The sequence below is a fragment of the Protopterus annectens genome, chromosome 10.part0 (genome assembly GCF_019279795.1).
Source record: "Protopterus annectens isolate FY-2018-M chromosome 10.part0, PAN1.0, whole genome shotgun sequence".
Classification (NCBI taxonomy): Eukaryota; Metazoa; Chordata; order Ceratodontiformes; family Protopteridae; genus Protopterus; species Protopterus annectens.
Window position 1 is genome coordinate 848,636,970 of NC_056744.1, and position 13,486 is coordinate 848,650,455.

Sequence of the window (13,486 nt, forward strand, 5' to 3'; positions counted from 1 at the left end):
CTTTCTAAGTCCACACATCCCTGAATCCCATAAACCCCCAATTATCACAAAGGAACATGTACTGAAGGTGCTTTATAAGACCAAAAATACTTCTTCTATGGGTCCTGAGAATGTACCTGCTTGTTTAACAAACAGTAAATAAAGAGTAAGCAGAGCTGTTCTTCACTTTTCTTGTTTAACCTAAGTTAAATCTCTTCACTTTTCTTATTTAACCTAAGTTTAGCTACAGATTTTACCCCTGTCATTTAGAACACCAAAGTGGTGATGTCACTCCACAAAGGAAGCTCAGCTACTCACCCCAAGAACTATAGACCCATCAGCTTGATGACTCTCATCTGCAAAGACATGGACCAACTGACCTTATAAACTTTAATATAAAGTATAATATCAAAAATCTTGTTAGACTTGACCCTCAGCACTTTGACTTTGTCAATAGACAATCCTGCCTAACAAATTTGGTTAACTTGTTTGAGAGGGTTACACAGGCTGTCAATAATGGTGAAGCTGTTCACATGCAGTACCTTGATCTGGCCAAAACACTAGATACCATATCTCATGCTACCATTGTAAACAAGCTTAGTGCTTTAAAAATAGTTCTGTATGCAGTAGGATGGATTGCAAATTGACCAAAAGACAGTACCGACATAGTGCAAGTGGCAACTGCCTCAACAGAAAGTATTAAGGCAACCAGTACAGTATAGGGACCACTTTTTTTTTTTTTACATTTAATCTCCAGACTGGAAACCAAGACTTCTGCCTAACTAAGTGTGCAGACAACTACAAACTAGAAGTTATTGTCAAATCCCTCCTCTAATACCCTAGCCCTTTGGCAAAAATATACACATGTAAATAGCTAGTGTACTAAAAATGGTCTCAAATTAAATTCAAAAAAGCATAATATTGTCACATTTGGTAGACAACATCTCCCCTCTTCATGCAGCATAGAGAATATCCTACTTCAAAATAAAATCATTGCAAGGTTCCTTCAATCATGGGTTGATGATTCCCTTTCTTTTGATCATCATGTGACAACAATAGTCAGAAAATCCTTCTACTCAGTGCACCTAATTTCCAAGGCAACCTCATCCAGCTTTAAAGAAGTCATTGTTCCCTTATACTCAGCACTGGTTAGGCCGCTTATTGATTACAACACCCCTTTCAAGATGTACCTCAATATATACACAAAACAACTAAAATGATTCCATGGGTTCCTGACTAACAAGATCATAAGCTTAAAGACCCTGAGCTATCAAGACAGACTGGAAGCACTGTTCCTTTATTAAGTATCTTATAGAGTCTTGATTGGAGATCTATGCCTTGCCTTCTGTTTCATTACAGGCCCAGTTGTCCTGGATCTCTTGTATCTCCATAGGTCTAATAGTTCCATAAATATCAAACCAGGGACTTAAATCTTCACCAGCAGATAAATAAAGCACAAAGGAGAGACAGAATCATCACAAAGCACCCCTTCTGGAAAAGTCTTCCTCTGCATATTAAGCAATGTGATACACTATCATCCTTCAAATGGTATCTAGATGAGTTGGATGGACACCCACAAATTCACCCTGGGTTAATTATCCCAGTCCTCCTTGAGAAAGGGATACAGCCTAAGGGAGGGTAATGGCAAGGTATAAATGGTCCTGAAATTCAACTGCCTTGAAACTCCTATGAATCCTACTTGAGCAGTAATGATAATACTGTAGGAGTAGTTCAAGTAGGTGCAATGTTAGTGAGGATAAGATCAAGAGGGTTTTGATCCCTGTTTGGCTGATTAACTAGTTATGCAAGGAATTACCTTTTACTGAGTCTAGAGATTTCTGGGTATGCCCAATCTTTGTAGTATAAGTGCTCGAGGTAATTGATGGATAGTTGAAGTTGCCCACCCAAAAGGTATTGTTATTTATGGACAGTACGGTAAGTATCTTTCACAGTCCACCATGGACATGGAGGGTAACATATAGCAGGCTAGAAATTTATAATGTTGCCTTGTTTACAGTAATTTGAAGTTCAGTATGTTCTGTTTCTGGGTTGCAGGGAATCTAGAGATAACCATGTCACTAAAAAATATTAATACTCACTTGCAGTTTCCAATAGGTCTAATAGATGATAGGCACTGCAACCTAGTAAAGATGGAGTGCTGTCTTTAAACTGAAACCAATTTTCTGTTATAACACAGAAAAAGGTGTCGTCAAGCTGCAGGAGAGCCTAAAGGTTTGACAATTTATAGTTAAGACGTCTATCACTGAGCAGAGTAAGCATGATATGCTTCAGACTGGAATTTACTGCAAGCCTTTTTATGTATAAATGTCTAGAAGGTGGATTCTGTTTAAAAAGGCACCATGGGGGCAGCAAGTGTTTTGGCCAGTATGCAAAATCTATTGAACAAAAGGAGGAAAAAAAGACTGAAATAGATACAGGAAAAAGGCTAAGATAGATAGATAGATAGATAGATAGATAGATAGATAGATAGATAGATAGACAGATAGATAGATATATAGACAGATAGATAGATAGATAGATAGATAGATAGATTAGATAGAGAGATAGATAAACAGACAGAAATATATGCCAGACAGACGATACAGATGGGCAGATTGATACTTACAGACACAGACAGACCACATAGTCAGACAGATAAATATATAGGCATACATCATCTAATCATAGCTCATAATCTCTCATTTGCTTAGCTGAGACCTTATTTAGTTCGGTAACCAATCCAAAAGAAAACAAAATTTGCTAAAACTAACACAGAAAAAAATAATGCAAAGCAAAAAGGTATAGCACTAGTGGTGTAATAATAAAATAAAGGGCTAAAAGCGAAGTGCATTTTTTTCTAAATATGGTTTAGCCAACTTTAAGTATACAAGGTGCATATACTGTCTATCAGTCAAAAGTGTTTCCACAACTTGCTTGTCCACTCTTGAAAGGTTGTTGGTGTGTGTGCGTGCATGTGTGTGTTGTTTTCTCTCAATAGCTGATAGATAATCAGGGTCTTGTCTACACGGCAAATTACAATTTTACTGATGCTGGCTGTCACCTTAATTTCTGCTCATACCATTGTTTGCCAAACATTGCTATGTGCAGTCTTCTACTATTGTGTGTAGGAAATGTCTGATACTTTTCACAATTTATCCAAGTAATCAATTAAATTGCTCTGTGGGCTGCTATAAAGAATAAATTCTCATTCAGACACTTTGAAATATGAGTTATTTACACCATTCCAGTTCAAGTGCAAGACTTTCCTTGAGTATTGCTATCATGTTGTGGAGTTCAACTGAAAAGTTATAGTCTTCCCTGATACTGCTATGTAGACTTTGTACTTCAGAGTGTAATTTGGTAAATGATGCCTTATTATCTTAATGCTCACTTTCACAATTATACCTTACCAATCAAAACTATTTATTTATTATTATTAAGACTACTGTTTTTTTTGTAAAGTCCTTCAGTGCACTCGTAAGTGAAATACATTTATTTTAATGTCTAGACTGCTTGGAGAAATAATGCTGCTCTTTATTATCTGTCTTACTGCCCCAAATTATGCTTAAATAGTGAAGGATTTCTAGAGCTTCCAAAGGCTGGACTGTGTGCTCAGAAGAAACAGCTTTTGCTGATGGCATGTATCTCACTGGGTGAGTGAGACAAACAAGAGACAGAACCATCTTTGGACAGATTCAGGTCAGAACTAATAAATAACCTTTATAAACTTTTTTACGATACCCAAATATTCTTCATACTGCACTGACAATGTTCTAGAGTTAAACACAGTATGTAGTCACTACATGAATTTAAGTTTATGTGTTTGATAGAGAACTCTACAAAATTGTTCCAAACAAAATGTTGCTTACCCACTCCCTCCAGTGGCGAAAGACCATCACTTAAAAAAATCACCAAGGAAGCTCGCATTAAGTAGGTGACAAGCCAGAAATTGATTACATGAAAACATACTATGTTCTCAGTCATACACAGATGGGTTGTTTTGCAGAATCAGAGAAAAGTTTTGTTTATATTTTTAGAACAGCTACTTTCCCAACAGAATTACTTCAAAGTTATACTGTATGTGTAATAAACTAAAAAGCCTCAACAAAAAGGTACAAAAGGTAATGGGAGAAAACAGAGATGTCAAATGGCACCAAAAGACTATTATATACAGTACCGGTTGTTACAAAGTGTCAATGTCTATGATAAACTGGTTCAGGAGAAAGGCATAAGTGCAAATGGTAACTATATGAGTACTTACATTTGGTGTTTGCAGAATCTTTGAACTTGGGATTTCAGCATCAGAGCGTGAGAAAAGAACAGCAGATTGTAGGCTTCTGAAATTCAAAGAAAACACAGGAGAAGAAAAAAACAATTATAGACTGAAAGAAATTACATATATATATATATATATATATATATATATATATATATATATATATATATATATATACACACATAGATGGTATATATGTTCTGAGACACATACGATATAGCGCATGATAAATACACCATATGCTTATCATAATATTTGCTGCATTTTATTAATGGCAGTGTAAGATTTCACGTTTCATTTTGAAAATGTAAGTGAATAATATACAGATTTATTGTTATAGTATATGACAGTGAAAGTGAGCTATAGAAAGTCTGTATATTAAAATGAGAAGGGAAATGGCCTTTCTAAAAAAATGTTCCATTTACTGGAAACTTCAGAAAGGATCTATATTAATCAAATTAACAGAAAGGCTCATAGCTGCAGTTGTCACTAATGTGAAGCATCTACCAAGAAAATATGCTAAAAGCACAAGAGAAATTGAAATGTAAACAGTAATGAAAGCATGTAGCAAGCTATAATTGTTTTATGTGCTTAAATTTGCCCTAATCTATATGTTAAAAGAAGCCTAAACCAGAATTTTCACAACTACACCACAGTTTTCTGGAAGGCTAATAAAGCTGCTGCTTGAACATATGCTAATTTCATGATCATATTACTAACCATATTGCAGTTCAATTGCATGTTTGTTATTTTCTTACACTGAAAAAATGTATTTTTTATTCTACTACCTTCCAACACAGAGGTAATAAAGTGAGTGCTTAGCAAGCAAAGTGTTTTCCCTCACAGATTAAATATATTAATGTCAAGCCATACTACTGACCAATATTCCTGTTTTAAATTTAAAACAGCAGCTGCTTTTTAATATGCATCCTCTGTGGTGTTTTAGTTTCATACTCTTATTTTACAGTTATAATTCTTAGTGCCCTGACTGTCTTATTCCATAGCTAATACATTATTAGATTTGCTTAGCTTGTTTATGAAGCATATCTAAGTATGCTGATTTATGTTTCAGTCAGACTTAATAACATTTCATAAAAATGAAAAATTGAAATAAGAAATATGGTAATTTGATACCCAATGGTATCAAAGTAATAACAGTCTAAAGCAATATCATGGAAGTGACTATGTACAGTATTAAAACTGAAAACATGTTTTCATATTCCAGACAGAATTCGATAAAATTAAAAACATTTGAAAACTCTGTCAAGAATTAATGTGTTTTAGATTCATCTTAGTAAAATCATTTACTGTCCATAATAATAGAAAATAAACATGCTCTCCCTAATTATTTGCTAAATGCAGTACTTTAACTGAAATGTTTATATATAAATTATGTGCTGATATCTTATTTGGCTTGAGCACTTAATAAACTCTGTTTTATAATGTTCTCTTTTTTCTTTTCAGTCATTGACTATCTTGTTATGTTATAAAGTAATAAAAACAATTACATTCAAGCAACTAATTTTGAATTCTGTTTGTTTAAATTTTTATTGATGCATCACTGCTTCTTTTTACTATAAAACAAATTAGCACTATCATAGCAGGTTTTATTTCTACAGCATGTGGAAAAGCTGTACATACAAATCTAGTTCCAATAAAACAAAGATTTTTTTTTTTTATGGGTGGTTATAAATCACAAGTTTGCTGATCATTAACTATATGATTATCAATGGAAAGCTTCCAGAGATGGCACATTTATAGCACAAAAAAACAGATGGGGACATACATTTTCCTTGCAAATACTTCTCAAATTGCTCTTTTGGTAGCAATATAAAAATGATGTACAGATGCCAGAGTCAACAAGGCAAGAACAAGAGGTTCAGATTTGCACAGTAAAAGCTTCATGTGTACCTTGTCTTTTCTGAATGATTTGTACTCTGCCTTTGAAACTTGTTGACTGACAAGAAATAGTGCAAATAATTCATTTCAACAAGCCAGGGCATTTTTATACCTACTCTCTCTGCTTCACTTTCTGGATATGACATGTGAGCTTTCCCTGCAAAAACATGCCATTTGCCACTATGAGCAATATTCAGTGTCAGTGAAAGGTATGATAACTGGAAAGCAGAGTATGACTTATCAAGACATTGGAAATCAGTTGTTTTAGTAAGGATAGCTATACCTTTCCATTTCCTTAAGCCCTGCCAAGACATCCAAAACCAATTTTCATTATCATATTGATTGAAATAGTTCATCATAGTGTAATACCAACGGATTGGGAAAGAGAGCAAAGAATTATCTAACAAAAGAACAACAGTCTACCACAGGGATGTTTCCCTGTTCCAGTTCATTGATGGAGTTGATTAAGTTTAAATGAAGCAGACACTGGATAAAAGTAAGGGTATTGACCACTGGGCACTGTGCTCTGTACTTGAAAAGGCCTGATACATGCAGAAAAGCAAGATTTGTTAAATGCTCTAATCTTCAATCAAATCTTACAGCAATACAGACAAAGTTTGGTAATGAGAGATTCAATGAAGCATGCTAGAGAAAGAATTAATCCTCTTGGACTAAACTGGGTTCAACTTTGAAGCTTGCTCCTAAGGAAAGATAGTTATCTAAATGCTAAATAAGAAACTTATTGTACTTTTCATGGCATGCTAATCTTTTGTCTATTTCATCTCCATTATTTGTACTCTTATAGATTTCAGTTGTCATGGTGATTATATCAAACTGCTGTGTGGATGACTGCAAGGAACCAGTACTGAATATGAAAAAGACCTCAATGCAGCCCTCACTCAAAAGACAAGACAAGGCAATTAACCACCCTCCATCCAGTCCAAGAGTGGCTAGTCTCCCAATATTGTCCTGCAGGGGTAGGTCATCAGCTTCTTTATGTTGCCTGCCACAAACCTAGTAGTCATACAGGACCTGGCCACTACCTCTGATAAAGCCAATAATTTAATTTGTTTTAGCTGGCAATAACATTTAAAGTGGCCTCTTTGAAAACCAGATCACACAAATCAGATAATTTTTACTTACTCCAACTCACAGTCTGTGTTAGCTGTGCTTTGTGAACAAGCCTGAATAAGTTTTGATGAACCAAATGAAAAGCTCACCAGGAGGCACAATGCACCATGTAAAGTGTGGTCTCTTTCTTTACAGGTAGTAATTTGCAGAATCTGTCAGGCAAGAAGGCAAAGGACAGAGGAAAGCAAATCAGTATATACTGTGCAAAGGAAAGTGCAGTTTAAATTTCTGTACTAATACTAAACAGCCTACCACAATAAAGAAGTGTCTTGAAATGTACCATTCAAACGTAGTTTAAAACCGTTGTAATACTAGTGCAGTTATTTCTTCTCTGGCACATTTGGGTCCTTCTTTAAGTGATATGTTCAACTTATTGTAGTTGCATATAAAACAAACGTTTGAAACGTCAAAATAAAGACTTAGAACTAAACAGAGACACTACTTTGTAAATAACTGGACATCATAACCTTGCTCTATGTAGTCCACTGCCTAAAGCTCACTGAGACACCTATAATATGTATTAGGGACATTATTTATAGTTCAAAACCGTAAAGCAGCAATACACATACTAATAATTTCATATCAGCTGGTAAGGATGAATGTAACCGTCACGCACCAAACTCCTTCCAAAGTTTTGACTGAAAGAAAATGGTGATCTCAGGCAATCATTAAGACTCAAGAAGATGTTGAATGCGTGAAGAGAAGCTGTAAGCCTCTGGTGACAAGTAGTAAGTAGTTTATCTAACAGGTGACAAGTCCCACGACGACAAAGAAATGTTGCACGCCTTGTCAGCTCAGTCCTTTAAAATGGGCTACAAGATTCTAGGGAAGACCGGAAAAATGGTAGTAGTTACATCCTAAATTTTCACTCATCTCAAACGACCGCTGCAAGACTATCATCCAACACCTCCCCTTTAGTTTTTACTAAACTACATCCTATTTTCTGAAATGCCTGCGAGTAGATTCTTGCAGATCCAGTTTTCGAAGTGCAGCAGTAAAAACTGTATGGATACGCTATGAATAAACAATGTCAGTGAAGGTAAATATTTGCACTAATAGCATTTGCACATAATCATTATAAGGCACATTTCTCGTTATTCATTCAACTGAGATTATACATTTGTGCAGACATTTTTTAATTACATATTAGGTAGTAGTGTATGTTTCCACTGACCATCTAAAAAAGTTTACACCGTGTGTACGTAAGAAAATATTAAACATCAACTAGATTAGTTAAATGCAAATGAATTGTTTGAAGTAGTCATGTGCATGCAGAATTAAACACGCTTTAAAAACCCTTTAAAACAAAACCGTCTGTTACAATGGCGTTAAGGTTTACTAACCGTTTCGCTTTAGTTTCATACTGCAGGTCAACCCGTTGTTCTTAAAAGAAGAAAACTGTGACAAAGGCAAAATGTCAGTTTTAACGGAACGCATTTTTCTGCAGTACACACTCTCAAGTAGACATAATGACAAAAGTGTGAAGTATAGAGGTAGCAGTTCATAAAAACGATGTATGGCTTGAAATGCTACTTAGGTATGTCTTTATTGGTTTCAAATCATTCTACATATTTTGAAACAAGTGACAGTTTCAATAAATATTTTAAATATACCAATGCATTCTGTGAGGCATTAATGTATACGCGTACTGTATTATAAAGAGGATGTTATTTGTTTACTATACATTTTGAAGATGCGTTTCTACCACTGTTTAAATCAGTCAGAAAGGGTCTGCTTAATGTGACACATCGGTTGTCGGGAACTGATATGTATGTTAGGGTTAACCTGCGTGTTTGTGTTTCTTCTTACATTAAAAAGCATCGAAAAATGAAGCATTAAAGATTTCACCTAGATCGTTAACAATAGCTCTTTATTTTTTCCGGGGGGGGGGCGCTTTTCCCAAGACTAAAATCATTGTGGATCGTACATCTTCCTTTTTGGATTATATATCAATTTTACGGAACTGATTACTAACCCAGCACACTTTTCAGAAGTACAAGTCTCTTATTATTCCCAGCTGAAGAAAACCGTAGACTGAAGTTTTCACAACACACGGGATCATACTTCTCAATTTCCAGTATTCAGAATGTATAGCACCACCCTCTTAATATGGAGTAAAAAGGGCAAAATGTGGAACAGTTACAGCTTATTAATACTTTCAGCTAAGAAATTCGCGGGATGGCTAAATGTGTTGCTTTATATTAAAAACAAGATCTGATTAATTAATATGATTCAGTATTATTTACCATGCATATTAGTTACAAAAGTTCGTAAAACTGAATGTGTGATAACCCCTTTTCAATGTGGAACAACTAGAAACATGAGCTTTTTTTTTCAGAATGAGGAACGGTCCTCACAATACAATAAGATTCATTTCAGGAGGTATGCACATTATACAACAGTACATAGCTAGTTTCTAAAACCAGGGTCTGAAAGTTGTATCTCTATAGATACATACAGATACATAAAAAGATATAGATACAGGAAAAATTCTCAGTATTACATTTCAAAGGAAGCAGCAAAGCACAGTTTTAAAGAAATAGAAATCAGTCAGGGCTATCAATTCATTTGCAAAACCACCATTGCCATTTAGTGATTCTTGTAAATATTCGTGTTGTATAAATATATGTGAATGCTTCGAGCTGTTTGATCAGCTTTATCCCATTAACTTAATGTCCCTACTGAAAGGCAAGATGTTGTTACAAGTAATTCCATCTTGACGCAATAATTAGGATAATGCCCCACCACTGCAGCTATTCAGCTGTTCAGAAACAGCGTAACGGAACCATGAATCAAAGGAAGAAAACAACTTAATTAATAGCAAGAGATCCCACTGGACGAAAAAAAAAACTTCTTTACACCAAGAGGCCCACTTAGCCTGACACATGAAGTCACATCCAGTCATAGGGTTTTGACTGAGCCTCCAAGGAATAATAAACGAGAATTGATTCCTTCAACGTCATTCGTATACACATTATAAAAATATTTTTGAAAACTCAAAAAGAATAAGTGAAGAGTACAGTATAGTGAGTATGCGAGTATTAATAAAAAAATGTAATACGCCCTAAAGCAACGGAATGAAACAACAGTATCGGTCATTTCTGCAGGTACTGCCAAAGAAAGCTTTATGCGAAAGAAACACACCTTCAACATAACGGAATATACAAGACCTCAAATTTCATAGAACACAGTAAATTAAACCAGTTTTGTAAAACAGAAACCTGTTCTATAAACGCCTTTTGGGGTTTGAAGCAGAACGAAATAAGCCTTACGCACAGAGATCCTCAGTCATACACATCTACTTCCCATTATAACTCTAATCGCCTCCACAGCAACCAGCCCGGAAGAACGTTGGCAACACGAGAACGAGCGCCATGCACGAACGTCTGTGGCAGGAACGAGTGCCAATATTTGCGTGGATTTACAAAGCTACAAAGCGCGCGCCAGATCTTTGGGCAATTGCACTGCAGGAGAGTGAACCTCAAAGGTTTTGTTTTACAATTCAGACTGCAAGACTTTGGTCTCTTTGACCTATATCACATCTGGTGGCATATTTTTTCGATAAAAATGTAAATCGCACTGTTAAGCAGGGCAAGATGACTGATCAGATTAATTATGTGTCACTGAAACTACTTGGAGTACTGTGCTGTCTGTAAATTTAAAGTTTGTATCTGTCACGACCTTATGCAATGAAGTTTTAAAAAGTAGAAATATAATGCCGCCTGTGTTGTGGCGAATGCAAGCAGATCATCACAGTCTTCTGTTTTATTTAAATCCGTACACGCTGACCTGATGTCCCAGGACGTGATTATATACAGGTTTGCTATTCTGTGTCCTACCACTTGAAAAAAATCAGACTTCCAAAGAGAAAAAATATCGAGTTACTATAAAACGCAAGTAGTATGCAACGTAGTCCATAGCTCTCAACCTCTTAACACAAAAATCTAGACAAAAACAAAAATAATGGGATTTAAATATTGCTATTATAAACTTAAAAATAAAAAGTCTTATCCTACCATACATTTTCTGAAGGATATGAAGTCTGAAACTCAAATGACTGTCATTATTTAGAGAATTCAATCGTTACTGATTTGCCCAAAAAATCCAGAAAAACCACACTTTTATGGGAAACAGATCAAAATATGAGGCAAAAATCTGCACAATCTGCGAAAGTCTGTACAGTTGAGAGGTAGGTTGCATAACAAGCAACATTTATTATCATTCCTGTTAATACCCGCATACCTAATGCTATTAACATCAATTACACACCGTTTTCAGCAGAATATGCACCCTATTAACTCAACCTTGAATAACTTCTGTTTCTAATGTTTATTGGAATCATCTAGATCTGCTGTTATTTCTTAGCATTAATAGAAAAGTATTTTACAGTCAAAGCCAATTTGCTGTAAATCTTAGAATAAACGAAGTCTGAAAGTGGCTAAGTGATGAATGCAACGAATCCTCCATGACCCTACTATGTTTTACTTGTGTATTTTATTTCACCCGTTTCCTCTGCTATGGGGGGGTGTCGATGGTGTTTTATAATACTCATAGTGCATGTATTTACAGTGTATTTATCATTCCATACAGCATTCTAGTCTCTTTTTGCACAATTCGCTATTAGTTAAATAAAACATGTTTTTTGAAAGCGTTGAACCGACAGAAGGGATTCTCTGAGTGAAGAACACTGTAATTTACTATTTTAATAAGTGAATGTATGCTCTGTCAAGAATCTGGATTGAATGCATGACTATGAAACTGGTTCATCGCTCCAATTCACAGAAGAAATGTACAAGCCTCTACCATCACTACTATGAATTAAGCACACATAAAGAGCGTGGTCTAGTGCAGTAAATAGTAATGTGGCTATGTTTAATATCTTGAATTTTGTAGACTGATGATAACCCATGGTGACATAATTAGAAAAGGTTAAGGAAAGCGGATTTACCTGATTTTCTTTACAGTATCTGTATGCATTATTACTGTCAAAAGCGATATCACATTACCCAACCTAAGACAAAAAGTATTCTGCAAAACCTTGCATTTATTTTTCATAAGCTAGCATCGTATATTACTTGCATTTTTCCTGAAATCAAATTAACTATCTAATTTTAATAAAGACTTAGTAGTAAATCCGCAATTGGGTGCGTGCGCTCGTGCATGCGGGTGAGAGTGTGTGTGTGTGAGAGAGAGAGAGAGAGATTTTAACAAGTACGTAAATAGTAGGACTCCTGGTGTTCAGCGCAAGAACTGCACTATGGTGGCAACCCTCACACCCGACAAACAAGCGATATAAAACGCACCACGTCGAAAACAATTGTGCCCATTTTGTGAATATAATTTATTGTGAATTGTTCTAGGACTTAAACGATTAATTAATAGGGTTACCACTTGTCCCACTTTACGAGGGACAGTCCCTCTTTGAGCAGTTGTGTCCTGCAAAAAAAATTAAAAAATGGCAAATGTCCTGAGATTTTAGGACAAAATTATTTCCTATATTTCATGTAACCGTTGCATAAAACAGTTATTCTGTATCTGAAACACCTAAATGTTATAAGAAACAGAATAAGCAACTAAAATGCTTCAAGAATAAGCTTTTATTTAGGCAAAAAAGTGAAGTTCTGTCCTTTGTACTAGCCGTGGGTATGTCTCGCTGCAAAATCTGACGTTTGTACCAAAAATGTCCCACTTTGGGCACTTGTAAAGGTGACAACCCTATTAATTAACACTCTGAACCTTGCTGCTAAATAAATTGTCATGCCATTTATTATAGTCTAGTTACTATACAGTTATATGGCGTATATTATCTGCAATCATTTTACATTAAGGCGATAAGCAATCAAGTGTAAACGCGATTTTATTTATTTATTTATTTATTTACATTTGTTTACCAGGGTAGTCCAGCTGGGCCAAAAGAGCTCATTTTCAAATTCTCTAGATACAAAGATAAGAAAAACATACAGAAAATACAGAGGTACAAAAATTGCAAAATAGAAAATACAAGAAAAATAATTATTACAAATCCTTGCTAAGTTGAGTACTTGTGCACAGCTACCAAAAATGCGTAAAAACGCGTAAAACAGACATATGTGAGGCTGAGTACAGAAGTCCAGCAGTTCTAGTAGTTCAAATTAGATTAGCATTGGACTGGAAGTAGTACTTAACAAAAATATCGCGTGGTTAATTATTAGTAAGACTAGT

General features: G+C 35.2%; 1 long non-coding RNA gene across 1 annotated transcript in view; it reads right to left on the bottom strand.

Annotated features, from left to right (window-relative positions):
- The window catches only part of LOC122812812, a 73,744-nt gene extending 62,830 nt beyond the window's left edge, over window positions 1–10,914 (bottom strand). Inside the window, exons 1-2 of the long non-coding RNA XR_006366578.1 lie at window positions 10,507–10,914; window positions 4,241–4,316 (exon numbers count right to left, since the gene is read on the bottom strand). This is a non-coding gene — a long non-coding RNA (uncharacterized LOC122812812). The remainder of the gene's footprint in view (window positions 1–4,240; window positions 4,317–10,506) is intronic.
- Window positions 10,915–13,486: the final 2,572 nt, after the last annotated feature.